General features: G+C 41.6%; 1 pseudogene; it reads right to left on the bottom strand.

Moving 5' to 3' along the window:
• Positions 1-11385: 11385 nt before the first annotated feature.
• LOC144373545 (ankyrin repeat domain-containing protein 33B pseudogene) lies at positions 11386-15654 on the bottom strand (annotated as a pseudogene).
• Between the last annotated feature and the right edge of the window lie 206 nt (positions 15655-15860).

Raw genomic sequence — 15860 nt, 5'->3', positions numbered from 1 at the left:
GGAAGCACACTGTTTCTCTCCATCACTTAAATATTCCATATTGGTCCTTAAACTCCTGATTCCTCAATACCAGCTCTGTTGTAATGTAGTCTGTGGGCACACAACTTGAACTGGTTTGGTTTGATTTTCTAGAATGTATTTTTTGGGGGACAAATAGGAATATCAAACCAGAATTATTGAAGATCAATTTTCTTCTTTATTTTTGTTTTCTTAGATGGGAAAAACAGTTTTAAGATTCTTATTATTAATTCATGAAATGGATATTTTTCTGTGTCCACACTGATAGCTAATAAGAAAACTTACTAGATGTTGGTGACATATGGCAATCAACAAAAAATCAGTAGGAAGCTTCTTGGCATGCCATGTGTTTTTATGGAGATAATTATTTTCTTGTTTTAGAAAACTGTTAATTACCAGAGTATTTTACACAAAAAGTAAATTCTATTCTCTACTTACCAAAATAAAACCCAAGTCAGCCAACCAAACCAACAAACAGCTAGGCTTATCAGTAATTTTTCCCGGTACTGGTCCAGTCATGATTAAAAGGAAGAACAGCAGGGCCTTCTTAGAGAAACAAAAAAATGTAAATATAAAAAAAGCTTGAAAAATTTGATTTAAATTAAGTTTACATAAAAAGGTATCCCCTGGTTCAATTCCCCAAACACAGAGCAAACCTTAAAAAATCAGCAAAAATGATGCTAAACTGTAAAATAAAAAAATGAAGAACAAATATAAATAAGGAATTTAGGAAACAGAAAATAAAAATTGTTGGAGAAACATGCAAAGATAGTCAACCTCACCAATAACTGGGGAAATGAAAATTAAGGCAATGAGAGATGCCTTACTTCACCACTGGATTTGCAAAACTTAGTGGTGCAAGGGGAGAGGCTCTCTCGCCCCCAGATGGTGGCTGAGTGCAAAGCTGAGCCTGTGCAAAGAGCCTTGTAATGTCACTATAGAAATTAACATGCATATTTCCTTTACCAGGCAAAATTCGCTTCTACATTCTGATCTTTTAAAAACACTCATTTGTGTGTACAAATAAATAGGTACAGGGACCTTCCTTGTTTATAAACAGTAAAAACCAAGAACATTTATGCTTCACCTCTCCTGGGTAATACTGTTTCACCACTTGGGAAGGGAGTTTGCTCTTATTTCTACACGTAAAACACCTTTCTAAGTACCTTCAAGACTTATCAAATTGCAGAATGAGTGACCCATTTGTCAGACAATTTCAGAAGCTGACAATGCAGAGAACTTCTATGATGGCAACGAGAACAGCAGACCCCCAACATGGGAACAGATGAAAAAGTTGACTCAAGAAGCTGAAAAAACCCTCCAAAAGGCAAATCAGCCTTTAAATCCTGTTAATCTTTTATTAGCAATGCTTGCAATTATTAATTGCCAGGTTAGTATAGTTTCTGCTCATTCTTTTGCTTATTGGGCCTCTGTTCCTAACACTCCTTTGGTGCACAGTGTTTCCTGGGGAAAACCTGAAGTTCGTGTGTGTACTAATAATACTAATTTTTCCCCCTCATGTATGTGGGGGAATTAAAAATATTCCATTCTATAAAAATCTGTATAATATTTATAATATAACTGTAGCTGTTGAAGGAGTCCCACTGTGTATAGGGGCTCATTTTTTCTGTTTGCCTCTTATAGCACATAACAACTCTCTTTCTTTTAATACTTGGGGAGTTAATTATTGTAGTTATTATACTGCTGTTTTTACTGTCATGATATCTTCCCGAGGATTTAATACCTCTAGTATGTATGTTAATCCATCATGGCTATCGTCTAAAGAATGTTTTGTCAGAACTCATCTTCCTTTATGTTCAGCTAAATATTCTGAAACATTTTTAACTCATTTAAAGTGGGAAAAATGTCATCATCATCACCCTAATACAGTAGTCAAATATCAAAATATCAATATAGTTGATTGGAGTCCTGATCATTCTGAATTTATAGAAAGTTGGTCAAATCGTACTTTAAGACAGCATTGACATAATGGGACAATAAATGCTTGGGGTAATGAGACAATTAAAATGCAACATTATGCTTTGGTCTCTCCAATATTACAGCATATAAGGTTTTCCAATATTCAAGGGGATATATAGAAATTATGGGCAGTATCTGGGAAACTCACTGTATGGACTGGAAATTTCACGTTAGATGTATCCCGTTCCTCTCCTTTTGAAGTACATCTACATAATAATCTGATTTATTTTGCTTCTGCATGTGTTAAATTCCCTTATTCTCTTATGATTGGAAACTGGAAATGGAATGTAACTCAATGTGTAAATAGAACTAATTGGGAATTAATAGAAATTAATAATTATTCTTTAGTTATTGTTAAGGCTGGCACAAAATTGTGGGTGCCTTTTAATTTGACTCATCCGTGCTCTGATTCATTGTCTGTTACTCATTTGTACAATGCTGTTCAAGTTTTGTTACATTGCTCTCTACAATTAATAGGAATAGTTATAGCTTCATTCCTTGCAGTTGCTTCTGTAACTGCCACTGCTGCGATAGCTAGTGTTGCTTTGCATCAAGACATTCAAACTGCGAATTTCATGAAAACATGGCATCAAGATGCTCATTTAATATGGCAACAACAAAAGGACTTAAACTCTCAATTGGCTACAGATGTGATCAACATACTGTTTCCTGGCTTGGCGATCAAGTTACTATCTTGGCTACCAGAAATGTTCTGAAGTGTGACTGGAATTCTTCTCATATTTGTGTGACTCCTGTGCCATAGAATACCAGTGGTTTCTGGGAAACTGTTAAAAGACAGTTAAATGGACATCAAAACTTAACTTTAGAAATTATAAATTTGGAAAAAACTATTATGGACACCTTTAGTAAGACATTACCTGAACTAACAGGATCTGACATTTTACAAAAATTGTCTTCAATTATAGCTAATTTAAATCCTTTAAATCATTTATCTACCTTGTTGTCAACTTCTTTAGGTAACACTATAATAATTTTTGTTTTGTGTTTTGTTTTGTATATAGTCATCCAATGCTGGAAAAAGCAAAGGCAACTGAAACATGAAACCTCTCTTATCGCTTCTCCTAAGGCTCATTTACAAAAACAAAAGGAGGGAGATGTAGAGAATCAGATGTAACTGCGTTACTATTACTGTTCTTGATGGAGTCTGCCTGCAAACGGGATATTCTGTCAAGGTATAGATAAGTAACAGCAGACATGCTTGAAAACGAGGTGTCTGCTGTCCTTGGGATGACTTGCCTGCAAACAGAATGTTTTGCCAAGTGGGCTAGGAGGGCGCTGAGAAAAATGTTATTATCTGTTCTTAACAAAGAGCAGAGCTCAACGTACTCCTAGCAGAGAATAGATTAGCCATGAGAAGCGGGTCACTTCTGATTAGAAAGTAAAACTTCTGCATGCTATGTTTAATTAGCTGAAAGACCTGATTTATTGATGTTGGAAGGCTGCCTTCTTTGTTCACAATACTATAAAAAGATTGCTTGTACATAATAAAGGACTTTTTTTCTGCTGCTGCTTCACTTGCTCTGATTCTTCTTTTTCTTTCTTTTCCCATGCTGACCTGCAAGTGAATTACTGCAACAGAATACTATGCAGAAATTGAATGAAAGGGATCTAAATGTTCTCCCAAAATACAGACAATGAAAAAAACTGCTTGTCCAGTGGGATCTTGTTTATACAATAGCAGGAAGAGCAGATTAAAAACTTGGTTCCAGCTGAGCATGGTGGCACATGCTTATAATCCCAGAGACCTGTGAGGCTAAAGAAGGAGGATTGTGATTTTGAGGCCAGCCTCATCAGCTAAGCAACTTAGTGCAATCCTGTCTCAAAATAAAAAAAAAGTAAAAAGGACAAGAGATATAACTCAGTGGTAAAGCATCCCTGGGTTTAGTAAAATTATTGAAAAAAAAAGTAGATAAAAGGCTGGGTATGTTGGTGGATGCCTGTAATCCCAGTAGCTTCTGAGGCTAAGGGAGGAGCATCAAAAGTTCAAAGCCAGCCTCAGTAATTTAGCAAAGCCCTAAGCAATTCTGCAAGACCCTGTGTCTAAATAAAATATTAAAAAGGCTGGGGCTGTGGATCAGTTGTTAAGTACCCCTGGATTCAATTCCTGGTACCCACTCCCCCAAAAGTTAATAAAATACCTTTTAAATTATTTTAAAAGGTCCTCCAAAACATATCCAGCATACCATTTAGGTAAAAGGAAGCTCTATTTTGCTTCTGTGTGTGATGTGAATTTCTGCCTATGGGAGTGTCTGAGAAATACCATCTCAATTCTCAATCATTTCACTGTAGGAGAAAGTATTCATGAGGAATTGACATATTTTAAATACTTACCTTGGAAAAATTAAGTGAAAGAGTGTGGAAATAAGAAAGTAAAAATCTGATTCAATTAAAATATCACCTGAAATATACCATCTATATCTTTTGTAATTTATACACACAGTTTTTTCAAATATCACATGAGAATATGTTTATTTTGCAAGTAGTTCTAATTCTTTTGCCACAATTTCCCCATGTTTTTACACTACCACATGTTTTTTTCTAGACTTAAAATATTCAATAGAATTTTTCATAAGTTAAAAAGGAAAAAAAACATTCTTTCTGCTGAAAATATCACATTTAAATTAAAAATCATGAACCTTTTAAATATCCGTAATTGAAGCTGCTGTGAAGGGGGGTCACATTTATCTGAAGGTCCCAAGATAGCCCTGAGATCTAAATAAGAAAATATCTCATAAACTGTAACAAAACTCTCACCTTAAAATAAAACACCCTGAAATGTATACAATTATATCCATATTCAATAGCTTTACAGTATCAAGTCTGGGTTTATAGAAATAATAAACAAAATAGCTTTATATTCAGAAAACAGGTTCTAAGACCCATTTATACCAAAATGACAAAATTTGAAACCCAGCACCCTGTGCAAATGTCTGTTCCATTCCTAACCCGTCACAAAGACACCGTTGCTTAAAAACACAGATCCTGGGACATCCAGTAAACACCATCTGTCATCTGAGCAAAGAAAATCCCAGTAAAATTAGCTCTAAAACTTTATTTGAATGAAGAATCTGATTCAAACCAAGAGTCTGAATCCATCGAAGGTTCCTGGGATTGCTGGGTACCATTCCTGGGAGTGTGGTATCATGCACTTAGTTCCCATTGAGTGTAACCATAGTTAAGTGGTTCCAAACCAGGTTCTAGAACTCGTAATGGATGGTCAGGTGCCTTGATCAAGGCAGAGAGATCTCACAGTCCCGGCCTAAGTGGCTCTGTTCAAACTTCCTGTGTCATCTTTCAAAAAGAGATGCATTACCTCGACTCCCAGGGAGCCCTCAGGTTTATGATTCTTCTGACCATGCGGGTCACCTAGACATTCCCTGGGTGCCACTGTCACCTTTCCAGGCAATCTGGTCTCCCTTGACGTCATCTGTGTGTACCTGGTGTGCATGCACATGTGTGTGCCTGGTCACCTCTGCACACAGTCACCCTATTAAACACTGTGCTTGTTGGAACACAACAGGGTGCACTTTGCACAGAATTCTTATTGCAGGCAGAGTGAGGAAACTCAGTGTGAGAACTGGCATTCAATGTCCTTGAAAATCAGTCAAATCAATGCAGGTAGTTGTTTTGTTTTGTTTTCTCCCGTTTCTTTACATTAAAAAAAATCAGAGGCATTTTTTAGCCACTTATTTAAAATTTTAATGAAGAAATGTGAACCCAAGGGCACAGAAATGACTCACTGACTCAATAGTTATTATATAGGTGCATAAAACAAGCTCTAAATGCGTCCAGAGGTGGGAACTTGAAAAATCAGCATTTTGGAAAGAACTAGGTTTGTTCTAAGTTCTTTGTGGCTAATGTCATCCACTGTGAAATTTCCACGTGCCTCAATAACCGTGACTGGCTTGTTGTAAGTATTTATTGTGATTGATACTTTCTGTTTCCTATGAATCTTAATAAGAACAGGATCAATGTTCCAACCTTTCTTTCCCTAGAAGACGGAGGCCCTCCAGGTGACCACCTGGTTCAAAGTGGGGGGCTTGTGTGCTTCTGGTGGGCAGCAAACCAATAACGAGGCAGCAGGGTTCAGAATTCAAACAGCTACCCACTGTGAAAGACCAGGATCCTGAGGAAATTTGTGGAAGATAGGTGACTTCCCAAGTACTGTAAAGAAAAAGTAATTCATCACATAAAAGACCAACTGTGCTGGGAGCGCACAGTACTGCCTGACCACTCTGACACTAGTGGGAAGCAAGTGTAGTGTTAAAGGAGGAGCCAGCACAACCCTGTAGTAGACCCAGAGACTTGCATCAGGGTGTAACTCACTCCCCAGGGCAAATTTATGTCAAGGCAAATTGTACAAAAAGGGTCTTCTGGCTTTAGTTCATGTGGATAGGGTGAGCGTGCAGAGCACTTCCTACCCTCTCCTTGCTTTGGGCTCACTCCCTCAGTCTTCAAGAGTCAATTCTTCATGGAACTTGGGAGTCCTGTGGCTTCCCAACTGTCTGAGATGGCAGCCTTTCCATCACTTGGGGCTGCGATCTGGCCCCCTCCTTGGGCCTCTGTCTCACCCACAGCAGCCTCTACTCCAAACGTCTGGTTACTGCTGACATCTGGGAAGGAATGGACAGAGGCATCACAAATCCCATTTTCCAGCCCATGTCACAAACTCTCCTGAGCCACAAAATGAGCTGACATCTCAGGAGTGCCCAAAGTGGAGGAGGTGATGGTCTTGCAATTCTGAGGTATCTAGCTGCTGGGAAGCTGCTAGGATAGCCCAAGAGGCCGCACGATGATGTCATGATTCCCAGGATGTCCATGATGTGATGTGGGCACTTCTCTACAGCAAGCAGAGAGGAACAGCTCTGACTCTCCCTGCTCCTTCTTGGTAGGCTGGTGCCGAGCCGCCTGCAGGACACTTAAGCACACAGCAAACGGGAACAACCGCATCAGCATCACTCTGCATCTGCAGCGTCAGTCCTGGTGTAGCCAGCTCTAGAGGTAGAAGCCATGAAGAGCCCATCTGCATTGTCAAGTAGCCACCTCTTCTCACACAGAAGCGACTTCACAGCCACTTTACAGCCAATTCCTCTGTGAGGGTCCCCCAATCTCCAGTAACCAAGGAAATCTCTGCCAAAGGGTAAGTTCCAGAATCCTCACTTAAAATCAGCAGCATTAACAAAGTTTTCGAAATATTTCTTCTGGCCAGTTTAATTATAATTTACTCAAGCTCTAAAACGTATTAAAGTATACTTCAACATTCTCCCAACTCTATTTATATATAAATCCCTGAGAAGATACATGTCAACTAGAAATTCATTATTTACAGTTAATAAACACACTGGGTGCAAGCAGAGGCCCCAAGCCTGCGCCCTCTGTACTGTCCATGTCAGGAGAGCAGACCAGGCCACCCTTCCTAAAAGTAGGAGGGGTTGGGTGCTGAGGTGGGACCCCAGCACAGGAGAGGCAGGGCCTGCTGCTCACTCATCCTTGGGGACAAGAGGTCCTGCCATGACAATGCATCAGGGCCACCATAATGCTTCTCAGGAACCCCTATTCTGATTTTTTAGACCTCAGGATAGCTGGTGCCAAAGACGAGCAAGGAGTTTAACCAAACTGGGAGAAGAAAACAGGCCAAGAAAGAAAAGGAAGGGGGAACTAAAGAGAAGGTAAAGAGGATTTCAGGGAAAGAATGTGGAAGCTGGATAGGATACTGTGATGGGTCCTCACCCATCAGCACCTGATGATAAATGGAGGGTGGAGCCTCAGTAATGAGATGCAGCTGTTCAAAGCAGTAAAAACACACACAAATGACGCCAGCTGGACTGTCAGAGAGACCAGGGGTGGTTTCTCTCCGCCTCAGGGACCAAACGATCATATCTTCTCTGCGAATCCCATATTCAGAAAAGGTCACCCTAACAATGTTGCCTAAGAAGGGACTGGCTCACTGAGTCCCACAAGCCTCCTCAAGGTGACCCAGATTACTCACTCTCTAGGTGGAGCTAATTCCAAGCCCAGCTGCTGCCCCCACCTGCCTCTCCCCACTTGCCTCCCCCCACCCTTCTCACAGTGACACTATCAAGCCTGGGCAGAAGGGTCCCACTTGAGGATATCTGTTCTTGTGCTCCCACAGATCCCCAAATTGAGAGACTCCAAAGGCCACCTGCTGAGAAGCATCCAGACTTCTCTTCCTGACTTCCTGCACTGCCTGCCCAAGACTGGGCACAGTGTCCACTGGCTGTCATGTAGCCCACTCCAAAGAGGCCAAGAAAACAAGAGCAAAAGCCTCTTCCTTAGATAGAGGAAAGAGGGGAGAGACATTGTCCTTGAAGGAGAACACTGTTAGAAAATATACTTCCACACAACCACAGTGACAATTGAGGGCACCTGGTTCAGAAGCCACCTGGACCCAACCTGAGGACATACCAGAGAAGAGCCTCCCCAGGCAGGGCAGTGATTTGATTCTGGAGAGAGGGACTGGTGAGAGTTTGCACCAGGCTGTGCATGGACACTTCCTGCACTTGAGTCCTTTGGGCTTCACAGACAAGTTCTTCTGTCTGGGGGTACACTTTAGCTCCCCTCCTGCCAGTCAGCTCTCCCACGCATCTGTCATTCTTACTTCATGAAACCCACCAGGTCATGGCTGCTCCAATGGAACAGGGAATGTGGCTGGTTCACCTTCAAGTCTGCCAAAGAAACTGATGGGCTAGTAGACTTTCTAAACATATGTATTTCAAAGTTTGCTGGCCTAGTAGACTTTCTAAATGCTTGTATCTCTAGAGCTGTCTTGTGGACACCAGCAGTATTGCTGGCCAAGCCCCATGCTGGTCAGGTGCGTCCTGTGCATCTGGTCAAGGCTGGAACAAACAGGATAGGAGGCCCCAGAACAGAAACTGAAGAAATCACTTATCACACTGTTGACAGTCCACCCATCACTGGACAGTGACAATGGGTCGTGTGAGGTAGGGGGACGGGTGGGACCAGGAATGTGCACTTCTGATCAGGTAGCAGCAGAGACATGGCTTGGAGGGGTGCAGGGCTCGATACCATTCCCAGTGCATAGGTCCCACGGTGGTTAGCAAGCAGGATTACTTGGCAATGCAGTGGCAGGCAGATGCTGAATCAGCCAGAACAGACACTGACTAACACTGTCTGTTCCAATGATAATTTGACATTCTTACAAAGTTAGAGCCTTTTGTGGGAGCTCAGGATGGGTGTTCAGGAAGAGCAACCCCCAAGTGAGAGGAGAAGCTGCAGTTCTCAACACAAGCTGCAGTGTACTCTCCTGGGAACTCAAACACTGGGGTTCTTCTCCCCCAGAACAACACAGTGCCAGCCTCTGCAGTAGGGGAAAAGGCAGAAAATGTTGACAAACTGCCTGGTGGTCCTCAGGGCACCCAGTATTGAAAGTCACAGATTAGAGGCCATTTGGCACTGCCTGGCTGGGCACTCAGCTGATGAGGGAGGAGCTTGTGGCAAGCTAGGTGAAGCTGTGGATTCTACAGACATGGCACGGAGATGCCACAATGCCAGGGACCCAGAGAAGACAACCTCCAAAGATAACTGAGGTCAAGAAGATGTTGTCAAATCCAACTTCCAAGTCACAGGGGTGATCCACAACCAACTAATATGCGTAGTTCTAAACGTGGGTCTAGGATTCTGTGGCATTCATCTTGATGTCTTTCTGGGATTAAGGAGAAACATGCTAAAATCTGATTCTGAAACACAGTGTTTTTATCTCACTAGTCTCTCCAACAGCCTGGGCGCAATCTTGCGATCTGATAAAGGGGGAAGGGCTAGTGTGAAATCCCTGATTGCTCAACACCAAGAAGGTGCTGATGGGAAGCCGCAAGGAGAACCCAGAGCCACAATTGCCTGCACCATGAGACAGATAAGTTCGTGTCAGCATGTATCCAGGGTTATAGTAAGGAGCTTCCAAACACTCTATGATAGTTTTTGAATTCATAGTTCCCAGTATTTCAAATAAATATTTAAATAAAGTGCATGTGTAACAGATATTCTAAGATCCAGTAAGAATTTCTCAGATTTTGGAGATAAAAGCATAAACAGAAAACTCCCCTAAGAGCTCAGGGCCCAGGCAAATCACATCTGCATCCTGCCAAAGTCCCCACATCCTGGACATCTTATACAATTGGCATGAGGATGAACTAAAGATCAGCGACAATCATCAAAGGAGAAATAGAAGTAAACTCCACTTGAGCCTGAATGAGAGGGATGCCCTGAAAATGCGAAATACTCCTAGAAATTTGCCTCAAACAAGCTTGTTAAAACTCAGTTCTAGCCTCCTGTTCCCATAAATCACCCTCCTGCCCCCTTCAGCAGTTCCATCCCTCTGGGATCCTATCTTTCCTGAATTTTTACATTTTAAGGATATACAGATTTGACTTATCTAAGAGCATGGAAGACTTAATTTTGTATTTCCAGTAATCATTTGTTGAGCTCACCCCACTTATTAAAAGCTAAATTTTCTCTTATATCCAATAAAAGATTTCCTATGCAGTTTATCCAAAGCTCCAATTTAAAATGAGTCTAGCAAGAAATGCAGTTAATGCATTGTTTCCTAATAATTCGACAATGATTTTCATTATTATTACTGTATGAACAAGAGAGTTTTAAAATAAGACACTGAAATTTGAACTATTTCATTTGATAATTTTGCTGTAAAAGTCAATGCCTCCATCAAATAAAAATAAATATTCAGCATCAATTAATCAAATAGGAAAATCTACACCAAAGCGCACCCACAATGAGATGGAAAGGCAAAAGCCAGAGCCAATGGCAAAAAGGAGAATCCCGTGAACTGTGTGAACTCATACAGCTCTCACAAATATTTATTGCTAGATACAGTAATTTAAACCAGGTGTCTTCAGACTCATATATTGAAACTGCCTTAAATACAAACATCCCCATCACCTGTAAAATTCTGCAGATTGGTAAATAATGATTAAAAGTACAAAATTATGCAATAGAACCCCGCCCTTTGATAAATTGGTTTTTAAAAATTCTTAATTGAGGTTCTCTAAAGGGAAACATTAGGTGTATTGCCCGCTAGGTGTATTGATTGCTAGGGGAAGGAGGGTTAGGGAAATCAATACGCGCTGTTCCCAGCTCCCTCTTAGGAACACTTGACCACTTCCTGGGATCCCAGAAGGCGGCTGTGAGCGCGGTATGAGCGCACTGCAGGAGCCTGGAGAGCACCTCTGAGGACCCAGCCAGGGGGCAGCCTCCCCTGTGCCTCTCCACCTCCTCCATGGTCATGCCCCCATCCCCCTCCTCCCCGCTGGGGCTCTGCCCCACCCCCCACCCCCACCCCCAACCCCGCCCCCGCCCCCGCCCCCACCCCCGCCCTGCAGCGCTAGCTCGACACAGGCCCTCCACCCATAGACCCCTTCACAGTCCTTTTCCTCCAGCGTGGTGCTTTTCCTTCTGCGCTTCCTACTGGCACTTCCTCTGGGCCTCTTCTGCCTACTTTTCTTCCTTGGCCTCCTTGTACTGCTACTTGGGGATCTGCAGGTGGGTGCTGTCCTTAGCTCTGCCCTTGCGGCCTATGCGCTCTGGCTGGAAGGTGGGCGCAGGCGCCTTGCTGATGCGGAACCTGGGGACCACCATACCCGGTTGCACACTGCTCAGGCACAGGAGCTGCAGGGGCAGGAGGCTCTGCTTCTGCCTGGCAGAGGCTGAACCCTGGGCCCCTGGCAGGTAGGGAAATGGGGGACTGAGTCTCAGAGCCTCCTCTCCGGAGCCCCCTACCTCAGAAGTCTGAAATTGCTGTTCAGCGCCTTCTGCCTTGTCCCTCTCTTGGGCAAGGGTGTCCTAGTCCCCCTTAGATGCCAGGATTTCCTGCACTGCCAGCCGCCTGTTTCCAACACTGGGAGGGTCCTCAGGACACACAGTTCGGCAGATGATGGCCCCAGCAGGACTATAAAGGCTTGTGGTCATCCTGACTATATGGTCAAGGACACCCCCCATCCTCCAGGCCCTGGCCTGAGCCCGAGGTCAGCGCAGACTGCACGAATTCAGTGAGCCTCTGCAAGCAGTTTTTGGAGGCTGCAGGCTTCAGAACTGCCTCCGGGCTCAGCGGCAGCTCTGGCCTGTAGTTCTCCCCAAACTGTTCAGGGCAGGGTCGCTCCAGCAGCCTCTGCATGAGTTGGACTACCTCCACCCTGCCTGTGTAAGCAGCCCACTCCTGGGGTGACATCCCACGTCGGCTTTCTCCGGCGTGTACATCTGCCCCTGAAAAACAAGAAGCACAAATGGATGGCTGCAGCAGCAACTCAAAGAATGGAACAAAGGTTAACTTTCCAAAACCTAATAACAAGCTCTATCCTGGCCCACTGCCACCTGCATGTGACAGTCACCTACTGCATTTACCACTGCAACAAGAAAAGGTTTCTCATGCATCATTTGATGTTTTTGTCTTTTCTAAATAAAAATTTGTCTAAATCATTATTTTTTTTTAAGAAATAAGATTCCAGCGGAGCACAGTGGCTCACTCCTGTAATCTCAGCAGCTCGAGAGGTTGAGGCAGGAGGATTGATTGCAAGTTCAAAGCCAGCTTCAGCAATAGCAAGGCACTAAGCAAGTCAGTGAGCCCCTGTCTCTAAATAAAATACACAATACGGCTGGGGATGTGGCTCAGTGGTTGAGTGCCTCTGAGTTCAATCCCTGGTACCCAAAAGAAAGAAAGAAGATTCCATAGCTCTCTGCCAATGGAGACATGACTAGACAACAAAAATGTATTGAGATCACTTGATGATGCAGCTTTAGTGCTCTAATTGCTAACGGTAACAGTCACTTGCAAGGCACTCGGAACCATCTCTTCTGTCCTATCACTTGGAGGGTTGGTCCTCTTTTGTGGGAAATGGTGGTCCTTCACCTCTCCCACTGGGTAGTTAACTGGCTGGGGGACTGCAGCCCATATTCCTATAGACCAGACAGTGGGCTGTTCCAAAACAGAGGCCATATCTTATGCATTTTTATTCTGCAACACATCTAATCCTGGCAGGTGGGTGGCATGCCTATAACAAAGATTCATTACAGAATGAATGATGGTCACAGTGGCTGGGGGCTTGCCTGGGCTGCAAAGCTGGCAAGCTCCATGGAGTAGAGAGCTCCAGGGAGCGCCTTGGGTCCCCTGCACTCAGCTCTGTGTGCTAACAACCACCCAGCAGGGCAGATGTGATGGTCAGTATTCTGTGTCAGTTTGGCTACACTAGAACATCCAGAGCTTTAATCAAACACTAATCTAGGTGTAGCCTGAAGGGATCTTGTAGCTTTGGCTAACACCTTCTAATCAGTTAACTTTAAGTCAAGGAGATCAACCCCAAAGAAGTGGCTAGGCTTCATCCAATCATTGACTGCCTTAAGAGCAAAGACTCAAATTTCCTAGAGAAGAAAAAGTTCTTGTTGCATTCATATATGAATATGCAACAGCAAATCCCATCATTATATATAATTATAATACACCATACTACAGTGATGCAGCCACATCAATGTTTATAGCAGCTCAATTCACAATAGCTTTTCAGTGGAACCAACCTAGATCCCCATCAGTAGATGGATGGATAAAGAGACTGGTATGTATACACAATGGACTATTTCTCAGCATTAAAAAGAATAAAATTATGGCATTTGCACATAAATGGATAGAGCTGGAGAATATCATGCTATATAAAGTAAGCCAGTCCCTTAAAACCAAAGGCAGAACATATTCTCAGATTAGTGGGTGCTGATCTAAGTAGAATAAATAAAACATAAAAAAATTATAATGCACCAACAAAAAAACATGGAATAAAAGGAAAAGTTCTGCCTCTAGACTTCAGTATTAACTTCTACCTGTGGGCCTAGCCTACAAATTTTAGACTTCCCAACCCCCAAAACTTCATGAGCCAATTCCTTAAAACAAATCTCTTAATTTATGCACCCTATCAGTTCTGATTGTCTAGAAAATCTTTAATAATGTATCCCCAATGTCTACCTGAATGTCTCTCCATTCTACCCACTAACCCCCCCACACATACAAACATTCCAACATTAAACTCCAAATCATCCTGGTGAAATATGCATAAATTTCAACTTGGCAATGCAGAAATTATTACAAAGTTGCTGTTAATCTTGGTCCAAACTCAGCCCCACATACAGTTTGAAATCATTCAGTATTTCAAGTCCCATTAGTCATATCTCTACTAGCAAAGCAATGTGAAAAACTATGGAAATTATCTAGTCTGTGAGCTCCCTGGAGACAGGCCTGGCAGAGGCAGCTTCATTTATATCCCACACAGACCCAGGTGTTGACATGCTGTGGCTGATCAATATGGGCTGAGCTGAGAGAGGTGGGGGAGCACTCCCACTTCCCTGCCCTGCCAGCTCACAGTGGCCTCATAGCCAGGCAGACCTGGCTCACTTGAGCTCACCTGCTAATAGTCTTAATACTGTGACACATTAAAGAATAGCCATCTTACAAGAGTGGTAATTATTTGGAACCAGAAATCAGGAGAACTCATTAGTTAGAGTACAATTTATAAACTGCCTAAAATGAAAAGGGGGCAGTAAAAATGTCATTGTAGAAAATAGATGACACATTAAACCTTAATTAATTGCATGTCACTTAAAAAAGGATCAAACTGCAAAATTAAAATCTTAATGAACACTGCATGAAAGAGACATTTTTCAAATGCTAATGGAAAACAAAAGAAATAGCTGTCCAAAGTGCAGCATTCTTCTTTCTGTTGTACCCACCTTTTCATTTTTATATCAGCCATATATATGACAATTGTGTGTCTTAAAAATTTATAAGCAATGATAATTTTTCTAACAGTGAGTATTAGGATAGGTAACATTCAATTAAATTACATAAAAAATTTAATTTAGTACTCTAAAAAATTTCAAACCCAGTAGAGTTATTGGAAATAATCTTTTAATGTCAAAATAAAAATAAAAATTTGACTATAACTAAATGATAAAAATTAAAATCATTATTTTTCCATGAATATCAATCATATAGTTAGTTAATCTATCTGATACTGAAAAGTTGCAAATGTCTATGAAACCACCTGTTGTAAACAATCACATAAGGAAGGTCACAACTGACAATCCACAGTATTTATAATTTAGGTTATTTACTACAATTCAAGCATTCTAAAAAAATAAAATTGGGGGAGGGAGAAAGATGGCCTTGTTTTGTAATAAATTATAAACTACCATAGGAGTAGGAGTCGGTAATGCAATGAGGTTTTGAAACAAGCACTAAGAAGAAAGGTGTTCAGAGACTTCTAGCTAATTTTATATCTTCTTATTTCACCCATGCTTTCAATCACACAATACTATTTCATCTTAGCAAATTAAATAAACAAGATTTTAAAAAACATGATATAGGAAAATTTTTAAAAAGTTGAAGTACTATTAGTAAGCTTTACTCATCAAAAAGATGAAAACTTTAGGGACTCAGGCAAAAGTGGTTATCCCTTACTAAGAAGGTGAAAATAAGATGGATATCTATTCATGTGAATGAATTTTTAAAGAAAAAAAGAGGATGAGAAGAGTTAGATGCTGGAAACAACTGGAATAAACATACAGACCAGCAACAAAATCATCGATTTTCCAAGATTTTTGCATAGTACCGAGCTTTTGCTTTGAAGTTAAAAAGGAAGTTTATTTCCTATGTGAATATGAGTAATGGAAATATAAAAATACTACACAGAGAAACAACTTCAGAGTTCAAAGATAATAGTCATAAATTTGATGTTTTATTTCACAATAATGTTTAGGAACCATTGGAGAAAATGTGACTGTTCAAATTGAGATATGAACACCATGAAAGA

This window comes from Ictidomys tridecemlineatus, unplaced genomic scaffold (genome assembly GCF_052094955.1).
Source record: "Ictidomys tridecemlineatus isolate mIctTri1 unplaced genomic scaffold, mIctTri1.hap1 Scaffold_42, whole genome shotgun sequence".
Classification (NCBI taxonomy): domain Eukaryota; kingdom Metazoa; phylum Chordata; class Mammalia; order Rodentia; family Sciuridae; genus Ictidomys; species Ictidomys tridecemlineatus.
This window is presented reverse-complemented; position numbering and strand designations above follow the sequence as displayed.